A 17,674-nucleotide genomic window follows, 5' to 3' on the forward strand; every position below is an offset into this window, starting at 1 on the left:
GACCCTTGCGGCTCAGTGTGTCAAAGCGGGTTTCTGCACAATAGCTGACGTACTTGATTCACCACTTAACCCCACCACCCCAGCCGACAAAAATATTTTTCTCTTCTCTGGGAAGCAAGAAGATGCTGCTAAAGGTAATGGAGTTAGACCCGGAGCCAATCCGCTTCACGCTACCGTGGGGTCACGTGACAACATGCTAGCTCAGCTGTCACGTGACGGCTGCGTCTAGGGCGACGGTAGCGTACCCGCGTTGAGTGCGTGTGTTTCGACAGCTCGGCTGCCTCTCCAAACTCCTGAGGCCCCGTTTCTTGCGCAGCAAACAGTTGCTGCCAAAATTAAGTTCCCCTAAACCCATTTCCATCACTTCTTTCTCAAGAATCCAGAAACACGCGCTTAGTTGTTCGTCCATCTTGATTTGGAGGGGGAGGGGAGTGATAAGGTGGTCCGGGAACTGGTGGGCAGGTGAGTCAGAGCAAAAGGTTTTCACTGCTTCTGCTGTGACGGTCGCCAGCGCCATCTCGTGTGCCGGAGGAAGAAGGCAGCGGGAATTGTTTCGCGTTCTCGCGAGATCCGGCGCTTGAGCCCGGAGCGCGCGTGCTTGTGAAGCGTGAAGAATCCAGTAATGGTTACCTTCTTTCAGGTCTTGGCACTCCTGTGAGTGAGCTTCCGTCTCAGACACCCTCACAGAGGGTTCACGAGTGTAACCTCTCCCTTAGGGTTCACGAGTGTAACCTCTCCCTTAAGAGAATCACAGCCTTCCTCTTTTCCGTTCCGGGTCTTCAGGCTCAATATCCGGTCTTCCTGGAGTTTTGCCCTATAGCCTCCACACCCCTCCCCGTCGCTTCTCCCCCGCCATAACGCCAAGTTGCCCTCCCACAGGTTTCACCCTGCCCAGGATCTAAATTTACTGGTACCTGAAATAAGAATATACAGGGACCCCGTTTTCAAAGGTGTCTATAGCTGATTAGTTCAAGAAGATAGCTGATTAGTTCAAGAAGTAGCTTTCTTGTCAGGACTCCCATCCTCACCCCACGGTCAAGAGGTCGCTAGATGTTTCTTGTATCTGGAGTGTCCCTCGCGCTCCTCCGCGCCGTGACGTCCGACGTAAATTTCTCCAGCTATTCTATTGGTTCAAAATATGTTTTTCATGTTAGGTTTGCTGTTTTATCAGAACGTATTTTTTCTCTGAGGTATTCCTCCTAACCGCGGAATTTAAACATTTTTACGAGTGGCACTAACCATTTCAGAGTGTGTTAACAATTACAGGGAAGGCTGCTTTGTCATTTAAAGTGTCATGAAGGAGTGTTATTTTAAGAAAATGCTTACGAGTAACCAGCCCGTTTTTTAAATCTAAATTTAGCTTGGTGAAAACGCTTTTATGAAACAACTTCATAAAACAAGTACCTTCTGGACTGCCTTCATATTGAGTGAATGAATGGCTCTTTTATCCGAGTTTTAAAGGTCAAACACATGATTTATCCAAGCGGTGCACCTACTGGTAACCTTGTACAAACACTATCGGTAGGTCCTGCAGTTCAACACACTGTTGTTCTTTCACTCTGGATGTAGACTAAAACATCCAACACTGACATTATCAAATGTTGTAAACAACATTATAAATGATGCTATAAAGGGAACAACTGTATTTCCTTCGTAGTTCAGCAAACGTAGTTCTAAGAAATTGCTATCAAAAAAATTTTAAACTACCTTTTTTTTAAAAGATTTATCTATTTATGCATACAGAACTGGGGTACAGGTCAGAGATGTGGAGGGCGAGAGGACTCACCAGAGACAGAGTGGGGAGCAGAATAGGCAGAATGACGAAGAGTACACTGCTGAGGGGAGCAGCGGGCGGGTTAGGAGATGTCTGCTGCGCCATGTGGTCACCTCCGGGGTGGGTGGGGATCGAACTCATGTGGAAGTGTCTTAAGCTTCTTAGAGCAGTGCTTTAACCCGCTCTGCCACCAGGGAAGGCGCGTTATCAAAAAATTTTTTAAGGCCTGAGTCGTATTCCATGGTGTATATATAGCATACCTTCATAATCTATTCATCTCTCTTTGGGCAGTTCAGTTGTTTGCATAGCATGGGTGTTATAAATAGCATTGTAAAGAACATAGGAATGCACACGTCCCTTTAAATTTGTGGTTTTTTATTCTTGAGGTGGTTAACTAGCAGTGGAATTGCTGGAACACACTTTAAATATTGAGAAACCTCCCTACTGCTTTCAATAGGGGCTGGATAAGTCCACATTCCCACCAATATTGCACGAGGTTTCTTTTTTTCTCCACACTCATAGCAACGCTTTTTTCTGGTCTTTCTGTAATTGTGGTTCTTATTTGCATTTCCCTGATAATAAGTGACAATGAACATTTTTTTCTCATTTTTGTTAGCCATCTTCATGTCTTCTGTGTAGTTCTTCTGCCCTCGTTTTCATTGGATTATTTGTTTTCTTTTTGTTAAATTGTATGAGTTCTTCATAGATCTTGGATATCAGTCCCTAGTTAGATGTGTGGTGCACAAATATTTTTTCCCATTCAGTAAAGTGTCTTTCTCTGTACAGAACTTTTAAGTTTGATGTAGTCCCAACTGTTTAAGTCTCTTTTGTTTCTTTTGCTGCTGGAGACAAATCCACAATGTTATCACTGAAGCCTGAAGCCTTTGTTAGTAAATGTTTGGCCTATAGTCTATAATTTCTTAGATTATTTTAAAGTTTTATGTCTTACATCCAAATATTTTATTAAACATTTTGAGATAACTTTTGTGTCTGATGTGAGATAGCAGCCTAGGTTCTTTTTGTTTGTTTATTGGTATGTTGTCCAGTTTTCCTAACATTATTTAATGAAAAGGCTTAGTTTCTGCAATGGATACTTTTGGTTGCTTTGTCATAGACTGTCGATATAAGTGTGGGTTTATTTCTGGCCTCAACTCTATGCCTTTGGTCTAGATGTCTGTTTTGTTCTAGTACCACACTATTTTAATTAGCATAGCTTTTGTGTGTGTGTGTAGTTTTATAAGCTCTTGCATTTGTAAAAACACGAATGGAACTGAAGGGTATCATGCTAAGCAAAATAAATCAGAAGGAGAAAGCAAATACTGGGAGGTGTCATTTATATGTTGCATATAGAGAATCAAAAAGGCGCAGATAAAACCCAGCCAGTAATAAACCCTGGAAATCTGACAAAAGAATTGAGGCTATTTGGGGGAGTAAAAGGGAAGGAGAACAAACTGGGGTTTGTTATGAACTATGGGGATAATGGACTATGGTAGAGGACTTCCAGTGCCTTGGTGGTAGGTCTGATAAAGTTACATATATCTGAAGGATAAGATCCTATACCTCTAAGTCATATACATTGTTGTAAACCAATGTTACCTAAATTAAAAAAAAATGAAATTAGGGCCCCCCCCCCCCCCCGTAGTGCAACTGGTTAGGACACAGCACTGCAAGCTGGTTGCAGGCGCTTCAGTGCCTGTACGATCCCCAGCCCCGGAAGTGATCCATATGGTGCGGCAGACCTCTCCTGACCCACCCGCTGCTCCCCTCAGCAGTGTACTTCGTAGATCTGCCTGTCCTGCTCCCCACTCTGTCTTCTGGTGAAGACACTGCCCCTGCACCTCTGACTTGTACCCCAGTTCTGTATGCATAAATAATTTTTTTAAAGCTAAAAAAATTAAACTTCTAAGTAAGAGTTTTACTGATTTTTTAAAAAACAAAAACCTAATCTTAAAATATAACTTTTTAAAACCTTGACTAAAAGTTACCAAATTCAGTTTTACAAATTGTGAGCTTTACAAATCAATTTTACCAACCCAAGTTTGGTAAAAGCTTTTATATCCATAGATTCAGGAATTGAAATGTAAAAAAGTATACAGTGGAAAATCTGTTTCACATCCTTGTAATATATCTGCTCAGTTTTTAATGCACTCCATCCCAAAGACAACTAGGTGGGAATTTATGTATGAGCAAGGAAATACACATACACTTATGTTTCTATTTTCTTTTTTAACATAAATATTAACCCTACATATGCAGTGTTTTGCATGCTGCTTTTTACATTTAAGAACACTTGAGATCCATGACATTCTTTTATTTTTTAAGGATTTATTTATTTATGCATACAAGAACTAGCATGTAGGCCAGAGGTGTGGGGGTGAGGGGATTAACCAGAGATAAGAGTGGGGAGCAGAATAGGCAGATCTGGAAATACACTGCTGAGGGGAGCAGTGGGCCAGAAAGGAGAGGTCTGCTGTGCCTGTGGGATAGCTCCCTGGGCCAGGATGCTACTCATGCTGCATTTGCTGGTGGTAGCTTGATAGCAATGAGACTTTAACCCCTGCACCACAAGGGAGGTCCCCCACATCATTCTTTTTGTATAGCTACAAGGTAACCTGTGGAATAGATGTGCAGTAGTTTTACCAGTCACCTATTAATGGGCATCTGGGAATCTTTCTAATCTTTTACCTATTTTGCCAAATGCTGTAATGAAAAAAATCTGTAATGATTTCATAATAGCAGAATCACATGATGATATATATTTCTGGAAGACAGTTTCTATGTCAAAAGTAGATGAATTTAAAATTTTGCCTTCCATAGATTATGTGCTAATTTAACTTCTACCAATTATATATGTGTGAGTGTGTACATATATATTTTTTCCTTATAGTCTTATCAAGAAAATAGTAGCATTTTTCCCCCTTTGATAAAATTGCCATCGTATCCTAGTTTGCAATAGTTTGCATTTCTTTTGGAAATGAACATCTAATATTTAAGAGCCATTTAGCATTTTTGGGGGAACTATAAAAATCTATTGATTTGTTTTATTCATTAGTTTTTAATTTACATTTTGCCTCTTAAGAGGACTTGCAGCAGGGATAGCGTATTCAATATGACTGGGAAAATTGAGAGGAAATTTTCCTACTCAGGTTAATTCACTTGCTGAGATGGCACTTTTGTTCTAAGCTTTTATCAGTCATGGAGAAAAAAGTAGAGAAATTTTTAGCAAAAGGAAACAAAATAACTGGGAAACAAAGAGATATCATTTAGATGGATTCTAAGTGGATTAGAAAATGAACTACAAAGCTGTTGCAGGTAGTGGTGGAAGGACTTAATTCAATGAACTTAATAAGGTTTCCTTCCCCAAGAAAAAAAAAAATCCTAAGGAAAAGGAAAAACAAAAAGTCCGAAGGTTTGCCCTCGATTTCACCAGGTTAAGCCAACTCCAGTAGTGTTATGATCAGAAAGGTAAGACCCAAAACACAAACAAAATACTTAAAATATTCCATTTTGTTTAAATTGCTGAAAGTATGTCTAACAAGTCAGCTAAGGTAAGTAAAATCCTGAAAATACTGAAAACTGACACCAAAAAGACTTTCTAATAACTTAATTAAAGAAAATAATAAAGATTGAGTATGTTTGAAAGTATTTAACTATTTAAGTCTAGTCACTTATTACTATTATAAAAATTTCAAAAATAAAGCTAAATTTCTCAGTAACAAGTGGTTAATTTTAACTATATAGCTTAATGTTCCATCAGTTAGAAAGATCCAAAAGAAAATATACTTGGAGATTTCCTGCCTGCCTGTGTCTATGCAGATGTCTCTTTCTTAAACCTACTCCTTTTAACAGTACAGCTCTTCTGCCCTACTTTGACTATGTCGGCATTTCTTTTCCAAAGCAGCTCTTTTTGTTTCTTTACAGGCATCATTTTCTCTCTTTCTTTTATTTTATAACAAACCTGTCCTTGTAGATATAAAATTGCTTAGAAATTTACAGGATGGTATAAGGACCCACTAGGATGCCAGAGTTGGTATGAAAGTCAATTTAAACTGAAGACATTTGGGAATCAACAGGTGCAGAAAGAAGCCTTCTTAGAGCCTTCCTTATCTGACTAAAAGTAGAAACTTCTGGGAATTATGACTGCCAAAAATTCTCTTCTCGGGGTTGGTTTCTCCTTACAGAAGAAAGACTAAAATTAAATCCACTATAAATCACTTTCCCAGGGGCATTTCATGGCCAAAAAGAAGAAAAAAGACACTCATGCCTGCACAAAGTATCACAGACTTTCTTCATGGATTGCTCTTTCCTAAAGGAACCTGTTTGTTTTTTCTATAGAAGTCATTTCACCCTACTAAGTTAAGTATGTAGTGTAAGTCTCTAACTTAAATAGTTCAGTGAGCTAGCTACTTCCTTTGTTATCTTCATATGCATATGGTAAATCTTTTTCTCCTGTTAAGCAGTTTAATTCTCAGAACGCTGTAACTGAACATAAGAGGATAGAGGACATTTTTCCTCCCAACAGTAGTCAAAGGAACATTAGTTTTTTCTATGAAGAAGACAAACAAAACAGATGGTTGTGGAGGGAACCTCAAATATTTTTAAAGGAGGAAATCCAAGTAGATAATAAACTAAATAAAAAAGACCTTCAAGCTCATTAATATCCAGAAAACGCAAATTAAAACATTTCTGATCGACAGATATTAAGAATTTTTCATTGCTGGCAAGGATGATGAGCAATCAGAACACTGAAATACTGCTATGGGGAGTATAAACAGATATTCCAATATCTAAACATTGTCAAAAATTGAAGTTTCCAATACTCATGAACCAGCACTTTGACTGAAGTATATACTGAGACTTACTACTCTTGATGTGGATTATAGATCAGAAACATTAGCATCTCCTGGCATTTTTTACAAATGTAAATGTATGGTTCACACTATACACTTTATTAATCAGAATCTGCATCCTAACAAAATCTTTATCCCTGCATGATACATAAGAAACTATGCCCCATGTACATGGACCTGATAGCCCCAGACCTAAACAGTCCCATTGTCTATGAACATAAGAAGAGAAAGTGTTATAGTCACATAATGAAAACATGTAGAGTATAAATTCACAGACGTAATGGCCAATAACAGATAAACCAAGCTGTATTATTTAGGCATGCACATTAAGGTAAAGAGACTAAAAATGGGTTTGGGGAAGGAAAGCAATAAATATTCCTGAGTAAATCAGGGTAGTATTTATCTCCAGAGAGAGAAATGGGATTGTGATCCTGGAGAGAAAGGAATCTAGTGGTGGGGATGCTTGCAAAACTGGTATGTATCTGGATAGTGTTTTTTTTTTTTAAGATTTACTTATTTATGCATACAGAACTGGGGTTCAGGCCAGAGGTGCAGGGGTGGCGAGAGGATTTACCAGAGACAGAGTGGGAAGCAGAATAGGCAGACTGACGAAGTACACAGTTGAGGGGAGCAGCAGGCGGGCCAGGAGAGGTCTGCTGCACCATGCGGTCAAACTTATGCTGAAGTGGCTTTGGCTTCTTAGTGCTATGCTTTAACCCACTGTACCACCAGGGAGGGCCCTGGATAGTGTGTTTTTAAAGGATCCCTGTTTAATGATTATTTGAATGACATGCTTGAATGGATATAATGTTCTGTGCAGTTTTCAATATGTATGTTATACTTCACATTATATATTGTAGACTTATTTCTAATTATGAACAATCACATTTCTAACACATACACACAAAACTATAGATTGAAGTTTTTCTAACTTACAAATTAATGACTGACAATGAGAAATTTGAGAAATAGGAAACACCAAGTATTAGATCAGGTGTAAAGAAATCCCAAGAAAGCAGTCAGCTCAGGCTGTGTTGCTTAAAGTTAGTACACCTAGACTTGACATTACTGGGGTGGCCTTCTGAAGGTTGGCGCACATATTTTAGTCAGGAGAAAGTTCCTTTTTGCTGTTGTTGAAAAATATATGCATTTCATACTATAACCCAGAATACATATAGGAATTTGATATAATTGCAGGATAATTTAAGTCTCCAGAGTGGAATATTATAATATATCCGGTATGAATGAAACACAAACTATAACAAGAAAGTTCCTTTGTATATGTACTAGAAATAGAAGATAACAAAGCATCAACTTGTTGCAAATAAGCCTCATTAAGACAAACTAAAATAGACATTTCTAAGGCACACAAACATTAGCAGAAGATAACGAGCTAAGAAATCTTTTGATTCATGGTCATTTCAGAACACAACCTGATATTATGAAGGCTGCACTTTCCTTAGGAAGCAGATCTTGTTTCAGTTCCTTAATTTGCCACCTTGTCTCTGTAACTTTGTAGCTTTAGTTAACCTTCCTGAAATACAGAATCCTCATCACAGATGATAAGTTAAAAGTATTAACTAATAGGCTATAGGCTTTCACCATGCTGCCTATCATACAGTAAGCATTCAAATAAATTAGTCTGTTTCCTTTTTCCTTACTAATATAAGATGGTACATAATGGTTTATAATGACATTTATAAAACTTCACTAATGTTTGCTACCAAAATGGTGCATGTTAGAAATTGTACCTTATTCTCTGACGTTTATGTTGCTGTTTTACTTTCCCCTATGAGACTGCAATGGTTTGAAGGGCAGAGGGTCCACCTTACTCAAATGTACCCTCTAATTGCTCACCCTCAGCAATAGCCTTATAGCTATGCCACGTTACACATACTAAGTACTTACTAAATACTTGCATGAAAAAAAAATAGATGGAGAGATCTGCTGTACCACGTGTGTCTCTTAGCAGTGTATTTCAGTGGGTTTGCCTGTTCTCCTCACTCTTATCTCTGGTGAATCTTCCCACCCCCTGCACCTCTGACCTGCACCCCAACTTCTGCATGTACAAATAAATAAATCTTTAAAAAATAGATGAAGTAAAAAGATTTTAAAAAAGAAAAAGTTGAAAAAACTTTGTTATAGTGAACACCATGAGTTTTTAGAATTAATGCTGAAAAATTCACTCTCTTCCTGCTCCACTCTCTCTATCATCACATAAGATCATTTCATGTTTATTCCTTTAAAAAGAAAGTAAAATGTGTTAAAAGGAAAGTAAAATAGTTAGGTTAGTTTCTGTCATTTCTGATTTCTGATTTTTATTTCATCTGCTCTCCTAGAAGCCTTTATATTTGCTTCCTATTCTAGCTTAGTAGCTGCTGTTTGGACAGAGGCAAGTGGAAAGATTTCCTAGACAAGGGCCTCTGAGAAAGTGTGATCACCTGAGTAAAAATGAGTTGGCTTTGGCATCTGAAAAGGGGAGAAAAAGAGGAGGGTCAGTTATTCAATTTTGTCTGAAAACTGCCATCTAGTGTTAATTTCTGAGAATACATCCTGATTTGCTAATTCTCTGGTTGTCTATCCCAAATATGTGTTTCTGATATTTTATTGTACAATGAATTTTAAGGCAGTTTTATCAGCAGAAATACAGCTGTAAGGCTTAAAAGTTTTTTCTTGAGTCCTTTCATAAGATTCTGAAATTATGCCTGAGATTTATCAGTGAAACAATTAAGGATTTGGGCTTCTTTTTGTTAAGCTTTATCTTCCTTAAAGATACTTTGACACAGTCTAGTCAACATGAGAGATTTCCATTTTCTCTTTTCACATTTTAGTACTCCTTAGTTCATAATCCTTCAAAGTAAGACTATATTTACTCTCTATAATACTAAGTCTAGATTATATAACATGAGGTACATGATAATTTTAAAAAACAAAGAAACAGACTATGGCTTCCATCCCAAAACTTAGGCTATGTCCACCAGGCCTACAGAAGAAAATTCAGACACCCAAATTCAATGGGATATAGGAAATATAGGGGTGGGTAAGATTATCAGAGCAGCAAGTCAAACAACTCAAGAACCACAATTAAATGTGACATTCTAGGCAGCAGAGCTCAGGGGACATCAAGAGTTTTACCCAAAAAGTGTTTTATCTTTGTACAGCTCCAACCCTGAAGTTCCCAGGAACAAATATCCTGCCAATACTAGCCTATATACTACTGCCAAATTTTCTTAGAGTAACTTATAGACCTTTCATCATAATTACCTTATTGGAATTATATCACTAATTGTTTTAGTCTAGAACATACTCTTCAATAAAAAACATAATGGATCCAATGACTCAACACAAAGTCTAGAAAACTGAATAATGAAACCACCCTACTGTTTTTACCTTAGGATTTTGAAGATTCTGGTTTCAACTATACAATGTATTTTAAAGAAATGGACTTGCATAGCAGTATAGGTTTTAGGAGGTTCCTTCTAAAGGGGTACTGAAATGTAAAAAGGGAAAATGGAAATCTCTTTTCATAGGAAGTTTTTAGGTCTTCTAACAGTTTATAAAAGTAGTAAAAAAGAGTGCAAATTTCCCCTGAATTCAACATTTATTAGATTATTATGATGTAGGTGAAAGCACTTGGAGTTTGAGTAGAATAGATATGGAATAATGGCAGTCCTTCCTCATTGAACTGTTAATGTAAAGTGTGTGGAGCACTGGGAATAGAATTTGGCAGACAGTAAATACTGAAGGAATACTAATTCGTTAAACAAACCTTGAGCACATATTATGTGATCTAGATATCTTGAATACAGCAGTGAATTAAGCTGACAAAGATTTCTTTCAGTTGTAAAGCTCCAATCTTAGTTTAAGGGCAGAAGAGACAATATGCACAATCTATATGGGACAACATGTATAGGAAGTGCTGTGAAAGAAAAAGTACAATAGGGTAATAGGAAGTAGGAATGCTGGGTGAGCATGGTAGTGTTAAATAGGGTGACTTAAGTAAACGACCAAAGGACAGTGATTATCTTCTAAAAATGTGTGACTGTTCCAGGTGGAGGGGGTAACTAAAGCAAAGGGCCCAAGAGAGAATGGAATGTTCTAGATAAAACTTGTGCTTGATGGAGTGTTTGGAAGAACACAAACTGAGGTCAGTACACTGGGGAGTACTATGTATCTTAATTGTGGCCCTAGAGATCCACTTTTTATTTCCCTCCAACCCTGGTCTATGCCCAGGAAGGTATTTTCTGATGACACTCTTGCCTTCTCACTTTGGTAGATTGCCCAACAGGGGCATTGATGGGAAAACAAAGAGAATAAGGTCTGGGTTTTTATTGCTCCTTCTTTGCAAGGTTCTCACAGGCTGTCTGTATCCCATTCACTGAAGAGCTCAGCTCTTGACAGATGCTTTTCCCAGAGTCTTCTCTGTTTTGAGGTTGTGGTAACACTCCTTTGCCCCTTCCAGTTTGGGGATGGAAGAACCGTAATGTTACTATACCCCAAGGTACTACTTGGGATTCCCTTTCTTCTTCCCTTTTCCTCACCACTAAAAATAGCCGAATCATGTTACCCTGCCTCCTAAGTAGAGTTGGAGTACATCTTACTAGGAAGTAGAGAATATCTTACTAGGAATATACCCAATTGTGTTAGTGTAGGGAAATTTCAGAATTTTTTAGTGTGTAAATAAATTTTTGCCTTATAACAGGGGATAATATCATGTTGTCTTTGTTATAGGACAGGGAGAGGGGCACCTCTGACCCCCAAACCTGCCATCCACTGTATCAAGACAAAACATCTAAGACCTTTAATGGAAAGGAACTTTAATATAGTTAGTGTGCAACACATAAATGACAAAGAATATAGTTTCTAAATCAAACACCCAAAGTTACCACATCCCATTATGGGTAAAAGTCTATCCAAAAGGGATTGGCCCAAAGCAAGGCCTGAAAGCCCACCATAAGTCTAGAGCATCTTCTGGCAGAGACCCATAGAAAAGGGTCAGAAATGGCCAGACAGGAGCCCTCCCTGGTGGCACAGTGGGTTAAAGCACGGCACTATGAAGCCACTGCAGCATGAGTTTGATCTCTAGCTATTGAGGTGACCCACTTGATGTGGCAGATCTCTCCTGACCCACCTGCTGCTCCCCTCAGCAGTGTATTTCAGTACATCTGCCATCTGTCTGTTCTGCTTCCCACTCTCTCTGGTGAATGCTCTCACCATCCCCCACCCCCACTCCGCACCTCTGGCCTGGACCTCAGTTATGTATGTATACATAAATAAATGTTAAAAAAGAAATGGCCAGACAAGTCTGGGAGGAAGAGAGCAAAATCAAAATCAAGATAATAGCTGCCATTGTTAACCTCCCCATGAGACTCTCACTTACATCTGTTTCAACCAGTCCAGGACCAAGAAAAAAGAGCAGGTTCTTCACATGTCTACCTGCTTCCATGTGCCTCCCTCAGATCTCCTTCTGGCTTTCCATCCTGCTTCCTTCCTCCTCAGTCCTTTCTCCTCCCTGCTCAGCTCCACCTTCCTTTAGGTAGGGCAGGGAGCCTGGAACCTCCACTTTTTCTGGAGACCACTTTGTTACATTTATCCTCACTGTGTTCCTTAAAACCAAAACATCTAGGACTAGAGACTACAAATGTTTTCAAATAGATTAAAAATGGTTTTGAGGTACTGGAAGAGGTTTTTCATCAAAGTATAATATTTATAACTAGAAATAGGGACCAACAATTAGACTCTACCCTAGCAGACTCTGACTATCATTGAGAATGGGTTAATCTTTCTTAAGTGTGAATACTGTTGGAAGAAAGTCCTGTGGTGTCTGGAAGATAAGATACTTAAGGCAATTAAGACAATTACATTTGCTGAACGTTTGCACATTAAGCCAGGGCTTAAATGTTTAGATGCAAAAACTAAGGTTGCGACAACCTGAGTTTGATACAATGAGTGGAGCCAGGATGCACCTGCACTTCCAGTTTTCTCAGTTTTAGTCCAAAATAGGTCTGGATCAAACATTACTGAAAGAGCTCCTACCTAGGCTCCCCATTTGGTGGCTCACATCTGTAGCGACAGAACATACAACCAACATGGCACCTGACCTTTCCAAAAAAAGGAGCTTACAACTTGGCCATTGCTTAAATGTAGTCAAATAAGTATGCTTAAGCCCACCCACAGGCTGCAGAAGACATAAAGGAGGCATAAAGGAGACCCACCACACAACACAACCCTCCCACCTGCACCACTCCAGAGTCCCTCTGAAGTCACTGCTCCTAAAGGCTCTGCAGATTGGCATGGAAACCATGAATATGTCAGGTTTTCCCTAAAAGTATCCTGTGAGTTCCTGGGCATCAGAATCTCCTTCCTCATAAAGCATCTCCCAACTCTGTGAGAATTTGTCAACTCTGATATAAAGTAGCAAGACACTTCCATGTTAAGGTTTTGGCTTAGATGTTCCTTGCGTGACCAAGAACAAACTATCAGTGAATTGTCCCACATGACTTGATATGGCCGGAATTGCTGCCTTCATTGGTGGACCTAGGGTCATGTGAGAAACTGCCAACCCAAGAGGTCATGTGAGGTCTAAGATGCTGGATCGTAAGCTTCCAGGTATTTTTCTTAGGTGGGAAAATCTTCCAATAGTGCCTCCAATACTAGGCCACTTCACTAGCTCCTCCTTGGTTAAGGCACAAATACATTTGCAATGCAAAGGATCAAACCAGGCAGCCAAGTTGCACCGAATCCACAGGGCACAGGTGTTTTCTTTCATGTAAGACTCCTGCTATAAGGCCACTAGCTGATTCACTTATATTTCTTTTTCCTGTCTAATTGCTCTGAGTAGGACTTATAATACTTTAATAAATAATAGTGGTGAGAGTGGATCTCCTTGTCTTATACCTAATCTTAAAGGAAAAGCTTTCAGTAGAGAAATTTGTTAGCTGTGGGCTTATTATATATAACCTTTTCTTTATTGAAGCATGTTCCTTTTATCCCCATTTTATTGAGTTTTTATTATAAATGGATACTGAATCTTATCAAATACTTTCTTTGAATCATATTGATATATGGTTTCTACCCTTTTTTTTTTTTTTTTGGATGTGGTATATTACGTTAATTTATTCACTTGTGCTGAACCATCCTTGCATCCCTGGAATAAATTCCACTTGGTCGTGGGATTTATGTAATCCTTTAAATGTATTGTTGAATTTAGTTTACTAAGATTTCATTGAGGATTTGTGCTCTGTGTTATAATATCAAGGATTTGGTCTATGTTAATATTTAATTACAAATTGAATTTAAAGGTAATTCTATTTTAGGGACATAATCCTGTTGTCTCAGTCATAATTTAGTTAATTTCCTACTCTGGTTTACTTCCATAACCAAGACTGTGAATATCGTGTTTTATAGTTTTGAAGATACTTATTTTTTTAAAGAAACCACTTTATATGTAAAATTCAGGGAGGTCAACAGGCCTGGCATATAGTGCTCTCATTTTCCTGTTAACTAACTAAAATGTAGTTATACTTCATTGGGCTATTGTAGTTTTATAAACATTGCATAATGGTGCAATAGGGGAGATGAATCTGGAATACAGGCATCCAGTCTTCCTGTCCAGTCTCCCATTATTCCAAGAGTACAGAGGTATAGTGAAGAGAGCAGACCTTGGGCCTTGTTCTGGTCTCCATTTAAAGTTTTCACCTGTGAGGGGTGACATGGAGGTGCAATGAAGTTATCATAGGGGTATCACAAAACCAGGGCAATTTCATAAACAAATGTGGCAGTTGCTGAGAGTCCTGGTTAAGGGGTTGATAGAACTAGGTCTTCCAATATGGGGGAGAAGAAGGAAACTGTACCCAGTAGGGCATACTGAGTCCCAGTCTGGGATGTAGAGGTATTGTCCACCACAATTCACCTCAGGAAATTATAAGTTATGGGACATGTTAAGCCCCATTGAGGAATGCTTGTGGCACCATCCATCATGCATATTGTCTCTGTTGTTGCTCCTCCACTGCTTTCTCACAGAAACCTTCATATTAGTTCCTTCCTTCCTTCTGACAGCCCTGACCTCACCTTGCAAAAGCCAGGACTTTAAGATCTCATGGGGCTGGAAGTTATGAGAAGGTGGTGCTTGCTCCCATGAAGCTTTGGAAGATGAAGTTTGAGAAGGAGATGACAGGACCCCTCTAGCCTTGGAGGTTCACATTTTTACAAGTGTCAGAAGCCCCATATTCACCCTAGTGGTTGATGTGATTAATCAACTTATGTACTTCTGATGGTACTTTCAGCAAGTTATGTATAGCATGAAGAATGTTGACTCCCAGGGAAATGTTTCTGTAACTATCAACATTCTGGCATTTGATATCTTTATCGTCTATACAATGGCCCTCTGTTCATTTTAGTGAGAATCTTAGTCTGCCTGACCAGAAAATCACTGTTGAGATGAGGTAGGTGGGGTAGAGGTGTAAGGTAAGGCCTATGTACAGTTCTTGAATACTGCCTTTTCCACACAATATTCTGGAGGCATCAGATAACTATGGAAGGCATATATATGCCATTCTGTTGTTAATGTGTTTACACTTGACCTTTACTGCTCTTACTAAGACATTTTCTGTAATGCTTCCTGGCAAGTAATCTTACCTACCACCTCATCTAGTCTCATCTATGAGAACTTCTAGGACCTAAATCTCTTTTTCAGCTAGGCATCCTTTAGGCTAGGAAGAAAACATCAACAACAGATGGTACTTTAAAGTCTGATGGAGAATCTGATTTCGAAAGCATATTTGAAATATTTCAAGTGCAACAATGGAGACAATTGTGTTGTGGGTAATAGTGTTATAAGTAATATATATCTTAATATTCTATACAACAAATAGATTATCTGAGTATGTTCAATATATTCAGTTTTGACAGCTAGACAGTCATAGTTGGTGAGAGCCATATACTTGTGGACTTTTCATCCTGCAGAGCAAAAAAATTATGACAGAACAATATCTCAGTTATCTATGAAGACATATTTTTCATCCACTTTTTAGTGATCTTATGTCCACATTTGAAAATGTATAAGAAAAGTGGGTACGAAAATAATTCATTATTGTCCAAAGATTCCTCGTTTGTTGAAACTGAAACAGAAATGCAGTCTTCTACTATCAAGAAACTTGTCCAGGACAAACAGAAACATCTCTTTCCTCAGACTTCTGAAATGCTGATCTGTAACCTGATGACTGTTGAATATGTAAAAAAAAAAAAAATGTCCTGCATCCACACATAAAAACCTAAAGAATGTATTTGACAAGTCCGTCAGCTTCCCTGGAGCCTCTAGAACTGAAAAAGAACTGCAGGTAAGTACTTCCCTATACATACCTTCAGATAACTATGAATTAGTGTTATAGTGAAAGCAATGTTTAATTCAAAGTAAATATGAAATTCCATTTGTAGTTGTTGGGGAAACTGTTTCATGCCAGTTTCCTAATGACTTCATAGGTTGTTACTGTGTCAACTGACTTGAAAATTTTGTCTTCTACTAGGTTTTGGTAAAGTCATGAAAGCAAGAACAGAAGAAAGGCAAAGAGAAGCACATGGGCCAAGTTAAGGACTATGATGATATTCCTTAGGATTTTTTAGTACATTTGCCTATGTGGGTGGAAAGTGGAGAGATGAATCTCCTCTTACTGTTAATAACTGGGCAATTTGGGTTAAGTGATAGTATGTGCTTCTTTTTGAGTATATTTAAAGGTTTGGAGAGGTAGGATTGAAACCAGCTTTTCAAGTAAGCTTAATTGTTGTTTAGTTTGTTGAACACGAGCCATTTAAATCTTGCAAATCTATGCTTACTGGTGGGAAGCTGCTCTGAATGTGACCCCTAATATAGTGATGAGAGCAAAAGGTTTGAATGATGCGAGGAAGAGATCCTTCATCTTCTGTTCTCTGGACTTTTTCTTAAAGAGATATGTCTGATTACTTTTATATGGACACATGGGTAATCCTAGATAGTTACCTCATTTCACTGACTTAATGAGATCTACAGAATCCCTTTTACCATATAACTAACATTAAATTTTCATGGATTAGCACCTGCAACTCTTAACCTACCACACTGAGCATTAATGAATTGCATAGCTATAGAGTCACCAACAAGATGTGGCTATCTCAGGTACAGGGCTACATCACCTGGGGACCAGGCTAATGTTCCTAGGGATGCCTCCTTCTGGTTCATTGCTTTATCAGAGAAGGACAGTGGGGCTGTACAGAAAGAATTAACTCTGTTTATCTTTGAAATGCCTGATCACAAGGTTGGCCGTTTTCTGGTGTTTGGGAACTGCAATTTAGGGAGGGTTCCCACTTTTTGCAGAACTGATGAGAATGAGTCATTGTACATAAATTATTTCTACAATAAATGTGGTTTATGCTGAATATCAATGTTCTTTCTAGGAGTGTGGAGTTTTTTATTTTTTTAAGATTTATTTATTGATGCATACAAGAACTGGGGTATGAGGGTGAGAGGATTCACCAGAGACAGAGTGGGGAGCAGAACTGGCTGATTGAAATACACTGCTGAGGTGAGCAGCAGGTGGGTCACAAAAGGTCTGCCACATCATGTGGGTCATCTCCTTGGCTGGGAATTGAACTCCTGTTGCAGTGGCTGTGGATAGATTCATCTTACTGTGCTTTAACCTGTTGTGGAATTTTAGTATGTGCTAGCAACAGTGTATCCTCATGATCAAACCCTAGTAAAAGCCTTGGACTGTGAGTCTTTTTATATTTTAAAAGGATTTGTTTATGCATACAACAACTGGGGCATAGGCCAGAGGTGTGGGAGGTGAGGGGAGTCACCAGAGACAGATTGGAGAGCAGAACAGGCAAATCTACTGAAATAGACTGCTGAGAGGAGCAGTGGACAAGACAGGAAAGGTCTGCTGCATCATATGGGTCAGTTCCCTTGCTGGGGATGTGCTGCAGTGGCTGCTGATAATTTCATAGTGCTGAGACTTAAATAAACCCTTGTGCCATCAGGGAAGGCCCCACAGGCAATGACTTTTTTTTTTTTTTTAAG

The 17,674-nt window shown here is 38.7% G+C and overlaps 1 long non-coding RNA gene across 1 annotated transcript; it reads left to right on the forward strand.

The window, feature by feature from the left end:
• The first annotated feature begins 5,176 nt into the window (after positions 1 to 5,176).
• On the forward strand, positions 5,177 to 17,009 carry LOC105853303. Its single transcript, XR_001145138.1, has 3 exons — positions 5,177 to 5,239; positions 15,815 to 15,962; positions 16,149 to 17,009. It is a non-coding gene; the product is annotated as an uncharacterized LOC105853303 (long non-coding RNA).
• The last annotated feature ends 665 nt before the right edge of the window (positions 17,010 to 17,674 follow it).

This window comes from Condylura cristata, unplaced genomic scaffold (assembly GCF_000260355.1).
Source record: "Condylura cristata isolate star-nosed mole 26May11 unplaced genomic scaffold, ConCri1.0 scaffold00006, whole genome shotgun sequence".
NCBI lineage: Eukaryota > Metazoa > Chordata > Mammalia > Eulipotyphla > Talpidae > Condylura > Condylura cristata.